Source organism: Oreochromis niloticus, unplaced genomic scaffold, assembly GCF_001858045.2.
Source record: "Oreochromis niloticus isolate F11D_XX unplaced genomic scaffold, O_niloticus_UMD_NMBU tig00000744_pilon, whole genome shotgun sequence".
In the NCBI taxonomy this organism is placed as follows: Eukaryota; Metazoa; Chordata; class Actinopteri; order Cichliformes; family Cichlidae; genus Oreochromis; species Oreochromis niloticus.
In genome coordinates this window covers 197,153-210,324 of record NW_020327232.1, presented here as the reverse complement: position 1 = coordinate 210,324, position 13,172 = coordinate 197,153, and positions in this window count along the sequence as shown.

Below are 13,172 nucleotides of genomic sequence, written 5' to 3'. Positions count from 1 at the left end.
ACTAACTAGCTGCTGCCATTGTTGGAAACTGAGCAGGGCCGCGATGGGCTGCGCTATGAATTCTGGGACAGAGCTTCTTCTTCTTCTGTGTTTAATGGCAGCTGGCATCCTTGTATATCCAGTGCTGCCATCTTCTGTTTCAGTCCATTATTACACTCTTAAATCCTACTACTTATTCCTGCGTCTTTTGGGATCTTACAAAGCTTCAAACAACGCGTCGACTATTAAATTAGTCGGCGAAGATTTTGATAGTCGACGTGATCGTGACTAGTCGACTAATCGTGGCACCCCTAGTGAGAACCATGAAACTGTTTTTGATAGAAACCCCACAAAGAACAGATCCAGACTGGGGGACAAAATGGTTTCAGGACATTTCTCAAATAAAAATGATTTTATCTTCATCTGCTGTTCTTAATAAAGCCAAAATAAAACATGTGCTACATTAAAAACACATCAATGAATGAACCTAAAGGAATCCTTCCCTCCAGGTGCTAACACAGTCTGTCCCATCCTGAAGTTAATTTTAACACCCTGTTCCTGCTCCAGGAGCTGAGCTCTCACTCTCAGCCCATGCAGCAGGTCATGGTTACATGTCCTCTACCCTTGATCACCTCTGTGATCCTCAGAGCCACTATCTTCTCTAACTAGACTCAGACATGATTATCATCTTGTATCACAGCAAGCGATTAACAGACAGGCTGGTCCACAGTGTGGATTCTACGCTTTACCTCTCCTCAGTGTGAAATGGACACGATTATTTATTCACAGCCAACCAGTCGCTACTGACGAAGGAATGAAGGAAGTACAGTCCAGGTTACAGAAAATTTAAAAAAAATTACTTGAGATTTTGATGCAGCTTTTTGATTGATGTAACTAGATTGTATATGCATACTTTCATATGTTATGTCTCCTTACTGTACTTGTATGCTGCTTTATTCCTGACCTATACTGTTCTATATATGTTCTTTTGTTTGACTACTGCTTTGTTCTTATACTTGTATATGACTGTTTGTTGACATGTCAAAATAAGCGCTGTACTGTTATATTGTTTGAGAATTAAAAAAGTACAGTCCAGGCACATTTTCTGCCAGGTGAGATCGAGCTGGGTGTCTGATATATACTTACATGTCCTAGAATTGTCTTTATGTTGGTCGGAAATCAAATGTCTTCTTACTGCTGATACTGCAGCTTACTGTAACTTGTGAATGCGTGTTCATTTCACACTCTGCTGTGACACTGGGTTGGTAAGGTAGCTACAACCCTCACAAAACTCATCTCAGAGACCAAAGATTAATTTAGGTGGTCTGGTTTTTTAAACAAGTATCTCTTTAAGCGTAAACTGCCAGTAGCAACAGCACACATTCAGACAGAGTAGTGGATGGTGGTTTTAGTAGTTTATGTGTCACAGAGGGGCAAACACAAAAACATACAAAGGAGAGACAGAACTGAATCTTTATTATGGGGCTGATGACAAAATAGAAAATAAGAAAAGGCGAAACAAAGTTGACACTAAACTAAAACCTAAATTGGAAAAAAGTAACACTAACTATCAAACTGAACAGGAACATGCAAAAACTAAGTGTGAAACAATCCAAACATGCAAACGAACAGTGGGAAGCAAAATCTCTGTGAGCTGACATGAAGACAGACGACCCAACAGAGGACTTAAATACAAAGAAGGGTACTGAGGGAAGTGGAAACACCTGGGGAGACACAGCTGACACAAATGATAAGATAAGATAAGATAAGATAAGATAAGATAAGATAAGATAACCTTTATTAGTCCCACATGTGGGAAATTTGTTTTGTCACAGCAAGAAGTGGACAGTGCAAAAGTTATGAAGCAAAAATTAGAATAAAATAAAAAAGAATAAGTACAGTACACAACTGTACAGAATAGAATAAAATAAAATACTATATACAGTAGAATAGAATAGAATAAAATATACAGTAAGATAAAAATAGAATACAAATGCTATATACAACTGAGTAAAAATCAAAAGAGTATTGCACATTAGTGTTATTGCACATTTGTGGATGTGTGTGTTTGATCAGTTAAAGTCTTTGTTGTGGAGTCTGACAGCAGTGGGGAGGAAAGACCTGCGAAATCTCTCCATCCCACACCGTGGGTGCCGCAGTCTCCCACTGAAGGAGCTGCTCAGTGCTGTCACAGTCTCATGCATGGGGTGGGAGATGTTGTCCAACAGGGATGACAGCTTAGCCACCATTCTCCTGTCACTCACCACCTCCACTGGGTCCAGAGGGCATCCTAGAACAGAGCTGGCCCTTCGGATCAGCCTGTTCAGTCTCTTCCTGTCCCCAGCAGAGATGCTGCCGCCCCAGCAGACCACACCGTAAAAGATGGCTGAGGCCACCACAGAGTCATAGAAGGTCTTCAGGAGTGGGCCCTCCACTCCAAACGACCTGAGTCTCCGCAGCAGGTACAGCCTGCTCTGCCCTTTCCTGTAGAGGGCGTCTGAGTTATGAGTCCAGTCCAAAATCCAGGTAGTGAGGTGATGGTCGTCTCCAGAGTTCTCCAGATTGTCCTTCAGAACCGAGGGAAGAATAGTGTTGAAGGCACTGGAGAAATCAAAGAACATGATTCTCACAGTGCTCCCAGCGGTCTCCAGGTGAGCGAGGGAACGATGTAGGAGGTGAATGACGGCATCATCCGCTCCAATGCCAGGCTGGTAGGCAAACTGAAGTGGGTCCAGTGACGAGCTCACAAGGCGCCGAAGCTGAGCCAGGACCAGCCGCTCCAGGGTGGGATGTCAGAGCCACCGGCCTGTAGCTGTTGAGGTCCTTGGGGCGTGAAGTCTTTGGCACTGGTACAACACAGGAGGTTTTCCAGAGCTGTGGGACTCTTCCCAGCCTCAGGCTCAGGTTGAAGAGGTGCTCCATCACACCACACAGTTGGTCCGCGCAGGACCTGACGACCCTCGAGCTGATGCCATCTGGACCCGCTGCCTTCTTGACTTTAATCCTCCTCAGTTCCCTCCTAACCTGGGTGGTTGAGAGAGACAGGCTGGAGCCTTGTGTTGAGTGTGTATTGGATGCTGTTGTTGGGGGTGGGGAGGAGTGAGCAGGGTGAATAGAGGAGGTGTGAAGTGTCTGAGGTGTCAGAGGTGGAACAGCAGCAGTGGGGGTGGGTGAGTCTGCAGCCGATGTTGGAGACTGCCTCATGGCTGAATCAAATCTGTTGAAGAAATGATTCAGTTCATTTGCCCACCTCACATCCCTCCCAGGCAGAGAGGTCTGATGTTTGTGGCCTGAGATGGTTCTGAGGCCTCTCCAGACTTCACCAAGGTTGTTTTGCTGAAGCTGGTTCTCCATCTTCTGCCTGTAGCTGTCCTTCCCATTCCTTATCAGTCCCCTCAGCTCTCTCTGTACCCTTTTCAACTCCTCTTTGTCTTTGGATTTGAAGGCCCTCCTCTTCTGCTTGAGGACGGCTTTAATTTCTGGGGTAATCCAAGGTTTGTTGTTGGAGAAACACCGTACAGTCCTGGTAGGTACGGTGTTATCCACACAGAAATTAATATAGTCAGTAATGCATGTAGTAAGGCTGTCGATGTCCTCTCCGTGGTCGTCACAGATCACCTCCCACACAGTGGACTCAAAACAATCCTTAAGAGCCTCCTCGCTCTCCTCCAACCATCTCTGTACTGTGCGGGTGGCTGGTGGCTCCCTGCGCACTAAGGGCTCATAAACAGGGACAAGGTGCACCAGGTTATGATCAGATCTGCCCAGGGGAGGGAGAGGTGATGAACTGTATGCCTCTTCTGCATTGGCATACAGTAAGTCCAGTGTTTTATTGTCTCTGGTTGGGCAGGTCACATACTGGGTGAAGGTGGGCAGTGTGGAGTCCAGTGAGGCATAATTAAAGTCCCCTGATATTATGAGGAGGGCTCTCGGAGATTGTGTTTGCAGTCTGCTGACCACAGAGTGGAGAGTGTCACAGGCTGCATCCGCGTTGGCCGAGGGGGGGACATACGCTGTTATCGCGATAACATGCGAGAATTCCCGGGGCAGGTAGTACGGACGCATGCTAACGGCTAACAGCTCAATGTCTCTGCTGCAGAGTTGTTCTTTCACAGTGATGTGCCCAGGGTTACACCATCTGTCATTCACAAACACTGTCAGTCCCCCTCCTTTCCTCTTACCGCTCTCTCTCGTCCTGTCCGCTCGCAGCAGCTGGAATCCCGGTAGTGTCACGCTCGTGTCCGGAGTTAGCGGTGTTAGCCACGACTCCGTTAGCATCATGATGCTACATTGCCGGTACTCCCTCTGTGACCAGGTTAGCGACGTGAGCTCATCCATCTTGTTGGGCAAAGATCGTACATTTCCAATAATTACAGAAGGAAGAGATTGTTGATAACGTCTCTTTCTCGGGCGACGGCGCTCCTTCCCAGCACGAAACCCCCGTCTTTTCCTCCTCAGCTCGCTGGGAATATCGGGTCTGTCCGCCGGCAGTACCGCTGCGGGGCGCAGCGCTAACAGCTGATCCTTACTGTAAACAAAGGATCCCTGCTCTGGGTCCCCAGACACGGGTGAAAAAAGTAGAAAAAAACTAAGAACTAGCACAAAACGGTAGAACATGGTTGCAGAGTCTAATTACTAATACGTTAGTTATAAAAAATTACGAGAAGAAAAAGATAAGAAAGAAATAAACTCAGAATGAGCAGAGCTGCTGTAACAGGCTGCTGCACACAGGGGGCGCCGGAAGTAGATCATGATGCCGCTGGAAAAGGTAGGAATCTGAAGCTGTATCCCAATCCAGCGACCGCACGCTTCAGAGTATGCGCAGTTCGCGTACTACGCAGGGTACGTACTAGGAAGTACGACAAGTGCAGAAGTGAGGAGAAGGGTCTGGCTACAGCCAGGTGCTCTTGAAATTAGAGGAGATTTATGCACAGTCGTAAATTCCCACAGTCTGCTCTTTGTGCTTGTAGTGTGTGTAGTTTTGTTTTATACAGTTGTCAGTCAGGCATCTAACTAGGAAAAGAATTACTCTCCAAAAGACAAAAACAACCCTGGCTTAAGCCCAGTAACCCAGGCAAGAAATTTATACTAGGGAGAAAATTCCCCCCCAGCCCGTGGATATTTAGGGTGGAAGATACTACATGTTCATATACAGCAACATTGTTGATTATCAGCTAGTAGGAGACACACACGCTCCACTTCTTAGGTGTTTAAATGTCACAAACGAGGATAGACCTATCTCCATTCTAACTTTTTGAAAAGGTGTACTACACTTCAGCATCCAAATCCACCACTGATGATATTGAAATAGCATTGAAAGACGATCAAAACCAGTACATAATTGTAACCCAAAAGGACCTGACACGACTCAGAAGCTCACAGTTTGGTTTTTATTTTGCTACAATGTCTGTGGCTTTTCCCTGCACCCTGCATTTTGCAGTGCTCACTGCTCCTGTCTGCACTGGCTCTCTGCTCCTGCAGCTCTCTCCTCCTCCTCTCCAGCCTAGCTGCTACTGAAATAGGGAAGGCATGACTAGATGATGCTCGTTGGCTGTGAAAACCAGCCTTCCCTAGCATCACTGTATATTTTGTAGCTTATTTAAATTTCCAGTACTGTTGCTTAACCCTGCAAGACGCAACCCATCAAAAAATGCCAGTTTACCTTTCGCAGCCTCGCTGTTCGTGGATTTTTTTGTGTGCAATTTTGCATGCTGCTTTTTTTTTTAACAGTGCAGTGTCTTGATTGGCTGTAGACCATTGTCAGTTTTGTGCCGTGTCTCCTGTACAGTACAGAATGCGTTCAGCTTGTTAAGTGTCTGTGAAGGTTCTCAGTCATCCAGGTCATCGTAGTCAAAGGAGTTGCAAAGAAAAGCGTCTGGACTTCTTTAAGTTGCTTGAAGACGTTTCACCTCTCATCCGAGAAGCTTCTTCAGTTCTAAGGTCAAATGGCCGAGAGTCCCAGATTTAAACCAAGTGGGAGTATCCCCCCCAAGGAGGGACAAAGGACCCCCTGGTGATCCTCTAATCACATGAGCCAAGGTGTGAAAGCGGGTGTGGGACCTAATCAGCCAGGGTTTCGGGTGTGCTCATTGTGAAACCTGGCCCCACCCTATCATGTGAATTCCTGAGGTGAGATGGCCCAGGGTGTGAGTGGGCGTTAAGGCGTCTGGGGAGGGAACTCAAAACTGGATTATAGATGGCAGACAGTTGGTGTCGTAAACCACCGCCTCTGTTCAAAGATGGTCGCTCACAGTGGACATAGATGGCCTCTTTCACTCCTCTTTCAAACCATCTGTCCTCTCTGTCCAAAATGTGAACATTGGCATCCTCGAAAGAGTGACCTTTATCCTTAAGATGCAGATGGACTGCTGAGTCTTGTCCTGTGGAGGTGGCTCTTCTATGTTGTGCCATGCGCTTGTGAAGTGGCTGTTTGGTCTCTCCAATGTAGAGGTCTGGGCATTCCTCGCTGCACTGTACAGCATACACCACGTTGTTAAGTCTGTGTTTTGGAGTTTTGTCTTTCGGGTGAACCAGTTTCTGTCTGAGTGTGTTGCTGGGTCACATTTTGGACAGAGAGGACAGATGGTTTGAAAGAGGAGTGAAAGAGGCCATCTATGTCCACTGTGAGCGACCATCTTTGAACAGAGGCGGTGGTTTACGACATCAACTGTCTGCCATCTATAATCCAGTTTTGAGTTCCCTCCCCAGACGCCTTAATGCCCACTCACATCCTGGGCCATCTGACCTCAGGAATTCACATGACAAGGTGGGGCCAGGTTTCACAATGAGCACACCCGAAACCCTGGCTGATTAGGTCCCACACCCACTTTCACACCTTGGCTCATGTGATTAGAGGATCACCAGGGGGTCCTTTGTCCCTCTTTAGGGGGGATACTCCCACTTGGTTTAAATCTGGGACTCTCGGCCATTTGACCTTAGAACTGAAGAAGCTTCTCGGATGAGAGGTGAAACGTCTTCAAGCAACTTAAAGAAGTCCAGATGCTTTGTTTTGCAACTCCTTTGACTTCAGCTTGTTAAGTTTGAGAACATCTTGGAGAAGCTCGCGGCTCTCCAACGGGAGATTGAGAGACCAGTGTCGGACTGTTACAACAGCTTTGAAATTCATATGAGTTGTTCGCACTAAAGTAAAAAACCACCATCACTTCTTGCATATACCCCTTCGTCGCCAGCTGCGGTCTCAAGGCTGGAGCTGAACAACAACACCCTGATAACGACTGTGTTTAGACTGTTCTTCCCATTCTATGCAAGGCCACCTGGGTTGGCTGGAATACTGTTTACTTAGCCTGGCAGGGCGAAGGACACTGTCTCAGCTGAACTCTGGACACACACACACACGCACACAGACATACACATGCAGATGTACACTCATCCCCCCTCCCCCTCCAAACGCCTTCGATGCTTATTCCCCTCCGATGCTGACAGTGGATCAAGGAGACCAGCGCATAGGCTGCAGGCCCGGATGTACTGTCTACATTACCTGTCTCTCACCCTTTACCCATCCCTGTTGCTTGTCATGTGTTTCTTTGGTGTATTAAAAGTTTTTTTTTCATGTGCTATGTGCAGAGGTGTTTTTTTCTGTTCTCAAACTGATCTCCCCGTTGGAGCTCAGTCTGGGGGGAGTTATTTTTTCTCCTTATCTTTCCTCATGTTGTGCATTTTTCCATTGTTATACGCCTCTGACCTGTCTTCCCCATGTGATGTTTGTGTGATGTATGTATGGTCAGAAGGGTAAGTCGGCGCTGGCAAAGGTCGGCAGCCTTAACCCAATTTTCCCTCGGGGTCAACCTTCAAGATCAATAAAGTTTTATTGAATTGAATTGAATTGAATTGAATTTACATAAATCTTAAATCACTAGCAGTGTGACTCTGAAGTGCTGCGCTGTGTGTTTGTAAGTTTTCTCCCCAACAAACACAACAATGTCGATGAAACGTTTTGCACTGTCAAGGGCACCTGCTGTAGCATCCAAAAGGCAGAGGAAGATGCTGACTGTAGCACAAAAAGTTGGACTTCTGGACATGCTAAAGGAAGGCAGAAGTTACTGTGTTTTTCGGACCATAAGACAAGCCGAATTATAAGGTACATTATAAGGTAAGGTCCACTGGACCATCTGGAACTCTTCTTGTTTAGCACTCGTAATAACACAAACACTAAATCCTCCTTCTCTTGTGCTGTTTTGTAGCAGTGTGTACACCTGAGACTGTCACCTGTCTGTCTGTCCTGCACTCTCTCTCTGTTTCTTTCTCTCTGATTGTGGAATAAAAGTATGAACATGTATTTATAAGTTACACTTGTGTTTGAATCGTGCAGCTTATCACACATTTGATTTCCATGTGTGACGACTGCAAGTGTCCAGAGTGAGGACAGACTGAGGGACCCACTGCTGCACATCATCTGTGAGGCTTTGCACCCCTGATGATCCACCAGGACAAACTCAGCAGTGTGTGAGGAAGAGGAGGAGGAAGAGCCAGCAGCAGCTGACAGATGGAGAGAATAGACAGACTGTTCCCTGTTTGTGAAGGACTGCTAGAAAAGTTTAACATAACTAATTGTCTGTCCTGAATCAGTCTTATTAGGTAATGTTCAAATAATGTTATCATCCCAGTGTTTTCAGTGTGGGAGAAAGTACTCAGGGCCTTCAAGTTACACACTATGAAAGGCAGCAACAAGTTTAATATTCAGAAACCTAAAGTATGTATCAGCAGCAGAATGGAGCTAAAAATAAATGTTTGTTTCAGTTCTATGAAGCTTTGAGTATTTTGGATTAGTAGCACTGCTGTGTTTGTTGCATCATATTGCTGTAATTGTTTATATGCTTTATATATTCTGAGCTAAGTTGATCTATAGTGTTACATCATATTCTATAAGGATGTTATGTGTTTGTAGACTTTCTGCCCAGTTTGACCCATTTAGCAGAAGTCAGCCTGTTTAAGGCTCTGATATCTATTCTGTATGACTTAAAGCAGTTATGACATGGTCTGATTTTATCACCCAATAAAGGAATATTTCATATATCAGTCTGATCTTCATTCTATCAGAAACAGTTTTCACAGCCCGTACATTTTCTTTTTACACATATATGTAAGCATTGAGCCAAATGTAATAATGCCAACATATTAGACGAACAATATTTGTCTCTTATGTATAATACATCTGTATATATACTGTCAAAGATACTTGTCTTTGAGTGAAGATTTAAGGTGATAGGACATATAAATAACTGCAACTTTGATCTTTGACCCAGAGTTCAAGCTCACTGCTGTAATATATCCTGTAAAATATCTATATATATATATATATTACCATAATAATCTTACAATACATATAATATTGGCCATATTATATTTACATTACCACAGTGAGATGATTTAGTCTCATGAACAACGTTAGCTAATTGTTATTTACTAACTAATCTTAAATGACTGTTCAGGACAGAAATGAAGCCCAACTATCATGTTTTACAGTCCCGTGGTCTCAGCCTCAGATACTCAACTAATCAAAGTGATGTCATGACAAAAATGAATGACCAACAGAACATTTTTTCTCCTTCATTTCTGTCACACACTGCTGTATGACACTGTTATAGGATTTTTTATATGTATTATGCTTTGTTGTAGTTAAAAATCCCTAGTTGTTTAGCTTCATTTAAATCTCCTATTTTACTGTGTTTCATGACGAAGCTTGCATGAGGAAATACCACAAGAAACCTCACCCTTGCTGAGTTTGCTGAGATAAGCTTGACCAGTTACTATTTTTAACAGTTTAAATATGTTTCATGCTTATCACCTTGTAAGGAGTTGTTTTACACACAAGGGGCGCCGCCCCGACATATTTTAGGAAGGAGCAGGGTATAAATAAAGAGGGAACTGATGTCTCAGTGTGAGTCTCCACTGAGATCACCCATGTATATACATGTTTGAGCTGTGTCTTTCTTTGCTTGCTGAAATGATTCTTTGACCGACACGTTTCTCGCAGTTAGTATCATGGTTGCTAGGCGGCCCCACAAGGGCTAGACCGTCCCATTTCACAACCCTCTCACTTCCGCACTTCCCGTACTTATAGTACGCACCGTCCGTAGTACGCGTAGTGTGCGTACTTCAAGCGTGCATACCCTGAATTGGGACACAGCCGTGGAGACCTGCACCCATGTCCCTATTCTTCTGTTTAAGGTAGAAGCAACAGTGCGGATCCGTGGCACAAGGACTGTTACAGATGAACCTGCATACTGGGTTTTGCTGGGTAATATGACCAAGATACAGTCAGAGGTTGGCCATAAGATAGACTTCTCATCTTCAGCTGCCCAAAAAAAGGCTCTCGATCAAACCATAAACAGACCATCCGTAGTGACAGGTAAGAGAAGACGTCCTCAAAAAAGAAAATTCCACCTGTTACTGTGGAGGAGTTGTCATCGCTATTGGATACTTTGCTGAAACACAGTAAAGCTGTGGGTCGTGGGAATGACCCATAACTTTTTATTCTAGGGGGTCTAGATTAATGCCTGAAGTGCATTGCCATGTAAATAATTTGCATTTACTGAATATGTACTTACTAAGTGACACTGTTCAAAAGTTGAATAAAGAAACAAACAAATGTTTGCTTTTTAAAAAAACAATTAAAACCACTTTATAGAACATCACATCAGTTACAATGTAGAATCAATTTCATTTATAGTTTACAAATAACAAAATGTTCACATAAAATCATGAGAGCATCTAAATAATATCACCCACTACTAGCATTCTGTAATTTACTGTCTCTTTTGAAAACTTATCACTACATATACAGCACAAGACTTTAAGAGTATTTAACAAGAGCATTATATCATGGCCTATTTAAAGGCTTATCAGCTCGTCTCACAGCTGCTATCCAGGCTAGACGCCTTCTTTGGTAACATCCGATATAAGAGCTCCCTCACGTTGCTTTCAGGTTTTCAAGCTTAGTCCCTTGCTGGTCGTCCGATCTAACATTACAACCGACCATACAGCAAGTACGAACCATAGCTGATGTTATTCGCGTTCTTTCGCTCCTCTTAATCGTTAGCGCTTTGTTTGGCCTACACTAGTCCCTAAGGACCCAAAGCACTTTTCACTACATTCAGTCATTCACTCATCCAAACACACATTGACACACTGGTGGTGGCAAGCTACATTGTAGCCACAGCTGCCCTGGGGCGCACTGATAGAGGCGAGTTAAGTGGTGTGATATAAGGAGATTATTATGCATGTTTTATTTTGCTTGTTTATTGGTGTGATTTAAGTCCACAAAGTCATGTAAGTTCTCTGTTGCCAAGACAGTGCATAACACTTTGGACAGTAGGGGGAAGCAGAGTGCTTTGGGAACTGACCCACATAGCAGACAGGTCTGGCCAAGATCTGGTGTCAAGCCGGCACTGCTGGCTGACTTCTGGCATGGTAAGTGGTATGTCATCCACACTGTAAAATGTAATTCTAGATGTTTGTTATTTCAACGTATTATTTTATATCAGTTTGACGATAGATGACTGAAGTTGTTGTTATAACATAGAATTACAAGTTAAAAACGTCCCAATTACACCAAAAAAAGCTAACTTGAAAACTCATGTCCAGCTAAATCAGCAACTTATGTGAACTTCACAATGTGGATAAGTTGAGCACAGCAGGATTCAAAACTGTCCCACGTGACTGCTACCGAGGTGCATCATGGGGAATTGGCGGTTAACGACATGCTCACTTTACTTGGACGTTTTCTAATCGTCTTCTTTGGAATATGCTTTCAAGGTGAGTAACATTGGTTATAACTATAAGGAAAGAGAGCTACAAACGTTGGAACATGTTTTGAATTTATGGCATGATGTGTGTTTTTCTCTTTTACCGAAATGTTTTCTTTAGCTAATGTAACTTTAGCCGACAAGGTCCAGCTTGTGTGTCATGACCAAACTTGACCTAATAAACTGACATGTGGCCTTTTTTATGGGTTTAATGTGGCGCTGACCAAATCACAAGTATTGTGCCGCTAGCTTTAAGATTGTGCACTCAACCACTGTTGCGATATTAGCAAGCTAACTCAGCTAATTAATAAAGCTTATTTCATATTGTCTCTGTACTTGTAAATTTCTTTCAAGTTCACAGGCTGTTGTATTTTGGTGGAAGTTCATTTTGGCAATATTTCCAATAACTGGCTGGGTTCAAAAAGAACTTTTTGGCAGGACTCCGATGCTTGTTGTCATCTGTTTACCCCTATGTAATCACTTAAGTTGTTATTAACTGCTGCATGCTAAGCTGCAAGAGTGCACTGAGGACTGAGACAAAATATGGTCTACAAACCAGCATTATATTAGTTTTTATCAGATAGTCCCCCAGTGTGTTTATTTTTTGCTTTAATTCTATTGTGCAGTTATTTGTTACCCTGAAATGCTTTATGCTTAACAACAGTTCACTATTTTAACTAATTTTTGAACTCTTGTGATCAGTATGACTAGTTTGTGTGAGTTTCCATACTAAAAGAGCTGTAGTGATAAAATAATTGGCATCAGAGACACTGATTTTTGGCATGGTATACTGCAGAAGTTTTTTTTTTTTTTTTGCATAATTTACCTTTTAATTGAACTGCATTCTCTGTATTGTAACAAAACTAACATTGTTTATATGTCAGAAAATTAGCAAACATGAATAAATGGTGAAAACAATATAATTATAACATATATTTTTATTTTACTTATTTTAGGTCTGTTAAGCCACACATGATGCTCAGGATTTATTTTTGTCAGTGGAGTCAAATGGTAAGTTACAATTTGTGCATTTTGTCATACTGGAAACACCTCAGATTATATTGTAACTTAATAGCTCTGTAGAACAAATGATATAAAGATTGTAGTGTCAGGGTACTTCTTAAGAAGTAATATTGCACTATTGATGATCACATGCAGGTGGCATAAACTAAACATTCAGACGTGTTACCAACAAATGATTCATTAACAAAAGCAATGGAGCAGACTGTTTAGGTTCTTGTGGTTGTAATAACATCCATAACTGCAAGTTTGTCATTAATTTATTTTCACAGGTCTAGATGATCACATCTGACTTTGTCATTTAAATGAGGTGGACTTGCAAACTTTGCGCTCTTTTGGGTAAATTGCTGTCCACTACATATACACAGAATGTGCACAGTATTTCAGATCTAAAAAGGGAGTATGTAA